Source organism: Mesoplodon densirostris, chromosome 4 (genome assembly GCF_025265405.1).
Source record: "Mesoplodon densirostris isolate mMesDen1 chromosome 4, mMesDen1 primary haplotype, whole genome shotgun sequence".
In the NCBI taxonomy this organism is placed as follows: Eukaryota; Metazoa; Chordata; class Mammalia; order Artiodactyla; family Ziphiidae; genus Mesoplodon; species Mesoplodon densirostris.
In genome coordinates this window covers 148572426-148581284 of record NC_082664.1, presented here as the reverse complement: position 1 = coordinate 148581284, position 8859 = coordinate 148572426, and the positions used below count along the sequence as shown (strand labels likewise).

The 8859-nt window shown below is 39.1% G+C and overlaps 1 non-coding gene across 1 annotated transcript; it reads right to left on the bottom strand.

The window, feature by feature from the left end:
• Positions 1–345: 345 nt before the first annotated feature.
• Positions 346–447, bottom strand: LOC132489521 (U6 spliceosomal RNA). Its single transcript, XR_009531929.1, has one exon. It is a non-coding gene; the product is annotated as a U6 spliceosomal RNA (small nuclear RNA).
• Positions 448–8859: the final 8412 nt, after the last annotated feature.

Here is an 8859-nt window from a genome sequence, read left to right as displayed (position 1 = left end):
CTATAACAAAGTACCACAAACTGGGTGGCTTAAACAATAGAAATTTATTGCCACACAGTTTTGGAGGCTGGAAGTCAGATCAAGGCATCAGCAGGGTTGGTTCTTTCTGAGACTGTGAGGGGAAATCTGTCCCATGCCTCTTCCCTAGCTTCTGGTGGTTTACTGGCAATCTTGGTGTTCCTAGCATTGTAGACACATCACCTTAGTCTCTGCCTTCATGTTCAGAGAGTGTTCTTTCTGTGTCTGTATCTGCCTCTGTGTCCAAATTTCCTCTTTTTATAAGGACACCAGTTATATTGGATTAGGACTCACCCTGATGACCTATTTTTTTTATTTTTATTTTTTTAAAATATGGAACGCTTCACGAATTTGCATGTCATCCTTACGCAGGGGCCATGCTAATCTGTATAGTTCCAATTTTAGTATATGTGCTGCCGAAGCGAGCACTGATGACCTATTATTAATTTAAGTAATTACATCTGCAATGACCCTCTTTAAATAAGGTCACATTCTGAAATACTGGTTAGGACTTCATCATATGAATTTTTGTGGGACACAATTCAACCTATAACAGAAGCTCTAACATTTTACCATTAAATATATTTGCCATGATAACCTTTATTAAGTAAGTTCTCTTCCATTCCCAATTTGCTAAAGGTTTTTATCGTAAGCAGATGTTAAATTTTGTTCAATGTTTTTACATAATTAACAAGATTTAATATATGGCTTTTATTCTTTAATCTAGTAATGCAATGATTTATACTGATAGATTTCCTAATATTAACCCATGCCTGAATTTTGAGAATAAACCCAACTTGGTTATAATTTTTAATCCATTTCTTGATTCAGTTTGCTAATGTTTTAGAAGATAGCTTTTCACATCTATGTTCATAGGAAAGATTGACCCATAAGGTTTTGTTTGTTTTCTGGTACTGTCTTTGTCTGCTTTATATATTGTTACAATAGCCTCATAAAATGAAGTGGGGACTCTGGCAGATATTACTAGTTGTTTCAGTTTGGGATGATAAAGTTCTGGAGATGGATGGTGATAATTGTCGCACAACAGTGTGAATATACTAAATGACACAGAACTATACACTTAAAAGTGGTTAAAGTGGTAAATGTTACATTATGTATAATTTACCCCCCCCACACACATACACACAAAACCAAACCCACAGCTAACATCATACTTAATGATGAAAGACTAAAATCTCTCTAAGATCAGGAACAGGACAAGGATGTATGATCTTGCCAACTATATTTAACATAGTACTGGAGGTTCAGGCCAGGGCAGTTAGGAAAGAAAAATAAATAAAAAGCATCTAGATTGGAAAAGAAAAAGTAAAACTGTCCCATTTAAAGGTAATGTGATCTTATATTTAGAAAATACTAAAGAATATCCACAAAAAACTAAATAGAGCTAATAAACAAGTTCAGCAAAGTCGCAGGATACAAGATCAATACACAAAAATCAGTTGTATTTCTATACGTTAACAATGAACAATCTTAGAATGAAATTCAAGAAACAATTCAATTTACAGTAGTATCAAAAATAATACATAGGATTCATTTTATACAGGGAAGTGCAAGAATTGTATACTGAAAACCACAAAACATTGTTGAAAGAAATTAAGAATTAAATAACTGGAAAGATATCCAATGTTCGTGGATTGGAAAATTTAATATTAAGATGGTAGTTCTCCCTAAACTGATCTACAAGTTCAACACAATCCCTATCAAAATCCCAACTACCTTTTAAAAAAGAAACAGAAAAGCTGATCCTAATATTCATATGGAATTGTAAAGGACCTTAAATAGCCAAAACAATCTTATATAACAAGAATAAAATTGAAGGATTCACATTTCCCAGTTTCAAACCTACTATAAATCTACAACATTTAAGACAATGTGGTACTAGCATAAGATATAGATCAATGAAATAGAATTGAGAATCCAGAAATCAAACCATACAGCTATGGTCAATTGATTTTCAATAGGAGTCTAAGATCATTCAGTGGGAAAAAGACTTATTTTCACAAATGGTGCTAGGATGACTAGATATCCACATGCAAAAGAATGCGTTTGGACCTCTACCTCATACCATAAACAAGAATTAGCACAAAGTGAATAAGAGGCCTAAATGCAAAAGCTAAAACTAAAAACTCTTAGAAGAATACATAGATATAAATCTTTGTGACCTTGTATTAGGCAATAGTTTCTTAGATAAGACACCAAAAACACAAGCAACAAAAGAAAAAATAGATGAACTACATCAAAGCAAAAAACGTGTGTGTCAATGGATACTATCAAAAGAGTGAAAAGACAATCCACAGAATGGGAGAAAATATTTGTAAACCATATATTTGATAAAGGTCTAGTGTCCATAATATACAAAGAATTCTTACAACTTAATAATAAAAACACAACCTAATTAAAAATGCACAAAGGTATTGAAGACATTTGTCCAAAGAAGATATACAAATGGCCAATAAGCACATGAAAAATGCCACCATCATTAGTCATTAGAGAAATGCAGATCAAAACCACAATGAGATACCACTTTACACCTATTAGGATGACTTTAATCAAAAAGACAACAAGTGTTGGGAAGAATGTGGAGAAACTGGAACAGTGCTGATAGCAATATAAAATGGTGCATTTGCTTTGGAAAGCAGCTGGATAGTTCTTCAAAAAGTTAAACATGGATTTACCATATGACCCAGCAAGTACACTCCTAGGTATATACTCAATAGTAGTGAAAACATAAGTTCAAATAAAAACCAGTACATGAATGTTTATAGAAGCATTATTCATAATATTCAAACAGTGGAAACAACCCAAATGTCCATCAACTGATGAATGGATAAACGAAACATGGTATATTCAAACAATGGAATATTATTTGACCATAAAAATAAATGAAGTACTGATATATACTACAATATGGATGAATCTTGAAAACATTATGCTAAGTGAAAGAAGCCAGACACAAAAGGCCACAGAATATATAATTCCATTTATATGAAATGTCCAGGCTAGGCAAATCCAGAGACAAAAAGATTAGTGGTTACTAGGAGCTGGGGGAAGGTAGAGAGGAGAATGAGGAGTGACTGCTCGGTGGATATGGGATGTTTTTGGGGGGTGGTGAAAATGTTCTGGAATTAGATAGTGGTGATGGTTGCACAAACTTATGAACATACTAAAAACCATTTAACTGTACACTTTTAAATGGTGAATTGTACTCTATGTGAATTCTATCTCAATAAAAAAGGTACGAGACTTGAACAAACACTTCACCAGAGGGATTATACAGAAAACAAGTAAGCACATGAAAATATGTTCAACATATTAAGGAAATGCAAATTAAAACTATTGTGACCAGAGAAGCCCATGGAGATATTATATATATGTATATGTAATTGGTAATGTGTAATTTGGTATTTAGGATGTATGTATGTAATATGGCATCTAGCACGGAATCCTGGAACAGAAAAAGGACCTCAGCAAAAAAAAGTAAGGAAATCTGAATAAAGGATGGACTCTGGTTAATAATAATGTATCAATATTGGCTCATTAATTGTTCCATGTGGATCATACTAATATGAGATGTTAAAAGGGTTAGTTTTTTGGGATGGTGTAACTGTTCTATGTTGATTGTGATGAATCTACTAGTGTGTTAAAATTCATATAAATGTACAACAAAAATAGCCAATTCTTATTTATTTATTTATTTATTTTTGGCTGCATTGGGTCTTCGTTGCTGCTTGCAGTCTTTCTCTAGTTGCAGAGAGCGGGGGCTACTCTTCGTTGTGGTACGCAGGCTTCCCATTGTGGTGGCTTCTCTTGTTGCGGAGCATGGGCTCTAGTTGCGTGGGCTCTAGTAGTTGTGGCCCATGGGCTTAGTTGCTCCGCAGCATATGGGATCTTCCCGGACCAGGGATCAAACCTGTGTCCCCTGCATCGGCAGGCAGATTCTTTTTTTTTTTTTTTTTTTTTTTTTTTGCCGTACGCGGACCTCTCACTATTGTGGCCTCTCCCATTGCAGAGCACAGGCTCCGGACGCGCAGGCTCAGCGGCCATGACTCACGGGCCTAGCAGCTCCGTGGCATGTGGGATCTTCCCGGACCGGGGCACGAACCCGTGTCCCCTGCATCGGCAGGCGGACTCTCAACCACTGCGCCACCAGGGAAGCCCTGGCAGGCGGATTCTTAAGCACTGCGCCACCAGGGAAGCCCGCCAATTCTACTAAATGTTAATTTTTTTTTTTTTTTTGTGGTACGCGGGCCTCTCACTGTTGTGGCCTCTCCCGTTGCAGAGCACAGGCTCCGGATGCGCAGGCTCAGTGGCCATGGCTCACGGGCCCAGCCGCTCCGCGGCATGTGGGATCCTCCCGAGCGGGGCACGAACCCGTGTCCCCTGCATCTGCAGGCGGACTCTCAACCACTGAGCCACCAGGGAAGCCCCTAAATGTTAATTTAAAAAAAAATAAATTTATCTATTTATTTATTTATTTTTGGCTGCATTGGGTTTCATTGCTGCACACGGGCTTTCTCTAGTTGTGGCGAGCGGGGCTACTCTTTGTTGTGGTGTGCAGGCTTCTCACTGCGGTGGCTTCTCTTGTTGTGCAGCATGGGCTCTAGGTACACGGGCTTCAGTAGTTGTGGCTCGCGGGCTCTAGAGTGCAGGCTCAGTAGTTGTGGCACATGGGCTTGGTTGCTCTGCGGCATGTGGGATCTTCCCGGACCAGGGATCAAACTCATGTCCCCTGCATTGTCAGGCAGATTCTTAACCACTGCACCACCAGGGAAGTCCCTAAATGTTAATTTTAAAGAAAAAATTAAAAATTATTTGGGGGCTTCCCTGGTGGTGCAGTGGTTGGAAGTCTGCCTGCCGATGCAGGGGACACGGGTTCGTGCCCCGGTCCGGGAGGATCCCACATGCCGCGGAGCAGCTGGGCCCGTGAGCCATGGCTGCTTAGCCTGTGCATCCAGAGCCTGTGCTCCGCAATGGGAGAGGCCACAACAGTGAGAGGCCCACATACCGCCAAAAACAAAAACAACAACAACAAAAAAATTATTTGGAGCAATCTAGAGCCAACAGAACCTGGCGATTTGACCCTGGAGTGAAGAGAACCACACTGAATGAGCTCTGTCTTTCCAAAGCTTTCCCCTTAGGGCCCTCCCCCATCTGTACAGTGTGGTGTGGCTAAACCTCATGCAGAAAGCCACACAACTTCTTGGCTTAAGACATCAGTGGATAAATTTCAGGGTGGAGCAGCTGGAAACTGAGGGGGGAATACCCCAGAAAGGAGGTATCTACAGAGAGGGGATCCCCTAAATCTGCACATAAAATTCCAACAAGAGACTTCCCTGGTGGCACAGTGGTTAAGAATCCACCAGCCAATGCAGGGGACATGGGTTTGATCCCTGATCCAGGAAAATCCCACATGCCACGGAGCAACTAAGCCTGTGTGCCACAACTACTGAGCCCTTGTGCCACAACTACTGAAGCCCGTGTGCCTAGAGCCCATGTTCTGCAACAAGAGAAGCCACCGCAGTGAGAAGCATGCGCACCACAACAGAGTAGCCCCCGCTCACCACAACTAGAGAAAGCCTGCACACAGCAACGAAGACCCAACACAGCGAAAAATAAATAAATAAAATAAATAAATTTATTTTTAAAAAATCCCACAAACCCTTGGATAACTCCTTACTGCACATCCACTGGGTGAGACTCCAAGGAGCCTAGTGGAAAACAACAGCTGAAGGGGAGATATTTCTGCTGCTGTGTACTGCAAGGGAGACAAAATTTGTAGTTTGATTTCCACAAATTTAAAGGGTCTTGGTAAATGCCTTTAGACTGCCCACTGAAATTCCGTAGGGGCTATGCCTTAGAAGACTATGAGGCAGGACTAAGGAATTCACCCTAATAATAATGGTGAAACTTAAACAGACTCACCATAACAAAGGGTTGAACCATAACTCCACAAGCTTCAGGTCAAGTTCAAGCTATTAATTTGACTGCTTGCTAATACAAAAATCAATGTTCTTCAGGAGAAATAAAAGAATCCATAATCTGTACAATGTATCATCTCCAATGTCCATTATACAAATTTTTAAAATCCTAGACATGCAAAAAAGGAAAATGTAGCTCAAAATCATTAGAAAAGTCAGACAATGACAGTAGATACCTACACCACCCAAGTGCTGGGGGTAGAAAAAAACCTTTAAGCATTTATTATAAATATCTACAAAAAACTTTATGCAAAAGATAGTCATAACAAATAAATAGATGGCGAATCTTAAGAAAAGAAAATTATATTTAAAAATAGAAATTCTAAAACTTAAAATAAGTAAACAAATAAATGACTGATTTTGGGACTTCCCTGGTGGCACAGTGGTTAAGAATCCACCTGCCAATGCAGGGGACATGGGTTTGAGCCCTGGTCCGGGAAGATCCCACATGCTGCGGAGCAACTGAGCCCGTGCGCCACAGCTAAGCCTGCACTCTAGAGCCTGCAAGCCACAACTACTGAGCCCGCGTGCCACAGCTACTGAAGCCCGTGCGCCTAGAGCCTGTGCTCGGCAACAAGAAAAGCCACTGCAATGAGAAGCCCGCACACCACAACGAAGAGTAGCCCCCACTCACCGCAACTAGAGAAAGCCTGCGCACAGCAACAAAGACCCAACGCAGCCAAAAATAAATAAATAAATAAATAAATAAATAAATAAATATTTTAAAAAATGACTGATTTTAACAGCAAGTAGAAGTTGTCAGAAGAAAGGGTCAGTGAAAGTAAAGAAATACCAGGACATATCTCAGTCCAAAGACTGAGAATAAAGACTGAAAAAAAAATGACATATCAAACAATATTAAGGTGATGGTATTAACTGGAGTTAGAGAATGAGAGGAGAGAGAAACCAAGGCAGAAAAATGTGAAGAAATAATGGCAAAAATCCCCGAATTTGGTAGACAAAAATGTATATATTCAAAATTCTCAGGGCACCACAATGAGATATACATGAAGACAACTGCTCCTAGGTATGTCATAGTCAAACTGCTGAAAACAAATATAAAATCTGAATAGTGAAGATAAACAATACATGACATACTGGAGAACGATAATTTGAGTTATCTTTTATTTTTCACCTGGAACTATGAAGGTCAGATGACAGTGGAGGAAAATCTTTAAACTGCTGAAAGAAAAAGATTGTTAATACAGAATTCTACATCCAATAGGATGAATGAAGTTGAAATAAAGTTATTTTCAGATAAAAGAATTCATCCACCAGCAGATCTGCACCACAAGAAATGCTGAAAGAAATTCTTCAGGCTAAAGGGGAATGATATCAGGGAAAATCTTAGACCTGCATGAATGAATGAAGGGATCAGAAATGGTAAATATCTGGGTAAATATGAAAGACTCTTTTCTTCCTACTTTATTTAAAATGCAGGACAGTTTAAAGCAAAAATTATGACATCATCTTGTGGAGTTTCTAATGTGTGTAGATATGATACGTATAACAAAGCATAAAGGATGGGGCAAGGATTGTAGTAAATGGACCTATTTGGTTACGAGACTTCTACATTTTATGTGACATCGTACAACATCATCACTAAGTAGATTGTGAAAACTTAAGTACATAGTTACATTGCAGTACTAGAGAAACTACTAAAATATATACAAAGAGGTACAGCTAACTGTCAATATGTAAAATGAAATTCTTTTTTTTTTTTAATTGGGTGAAATTCTTAAAAAAAAAATTGAATACGCCCAAAGAAGACAGGAAAGGAGAAGAAAGGAACAAAAGTCAGAAGGGAAAAAAATAGTAGCTCAAAATCCAACCATATCAATTATTACATTAAATATCTATGGAACAACAAATGGTTCAATTTAAAGGCAGATATTGCCAAAATGAATAAAAAAGCAAGACTCAACTATATCTGTCTACAAGAGATGCACTTTAAATATAAAGACACAGATAGGTCAAAAGTAAATGAATGGTAAAAGATATAGCTACAAATAGTGAGCATAATATCAGATAAAATAGACTTCAAAGCAAAAATTATTAGCAGAGATGAGGAGTGACATCCATAACCATAAAGGTTCAATTCATCAGAAAGACATAACAATAATCAAATGTTTATGTATCTAATAATAGAATTTCAAAATCCACAAGGCAAAATTTGACAGAATTGAAGGGAGAAATGGACAATTAATCCCTCTATTAATTCATTGAAAAACTACACAAGAAATCAGTAAAGACATAGATGACCTGAGCAACATTAATCAACCACCTTGATCTAACTAATATTTGTAGAATACTGCACCCTAAACGTGCAAAACGAACATTTTCAAGTGCACATAGTATATTCACTAATATAGACCATAGGTTAGTCAATAAAATAAGTCTCAACAAATTAAAAGGAACTGAAATCATACGAAGTTTGCTCTCTGACCACAATAAGGTGAAGATGGGGCATCGGTGTACCCTGGAGGCCAGTAAGGGGAGAAAGGTAGTTTCAGATTGCAGGCACAAGTGGATATGGGGTAGGGGCTGAACACCAGGAGGAGGGGAGAGAGCTGGGTGAGGGCACCAGTTACCTACCCCAGGCCCCAGCCTTACGGTCTCTGGCTGCCACCTGTCCCCAGAGCTGCCAGGAGGAGGGAGTGCTACAATCAGAATGGCCCAGGTGGTGATGCTTGGAACAGGGCCCCTGGGCTTCCTGCTTGGCTCCTTTGTCTGCCTCAGGGGCAGACAGCTAGTCTTCCCTGCTCTGGCCACAGGAGGAGAGCACCTAGCAAGGTACGGAGGTGACGACGGCAAGGTGAGCTGCTTGGGCTCGGGGCTAGGA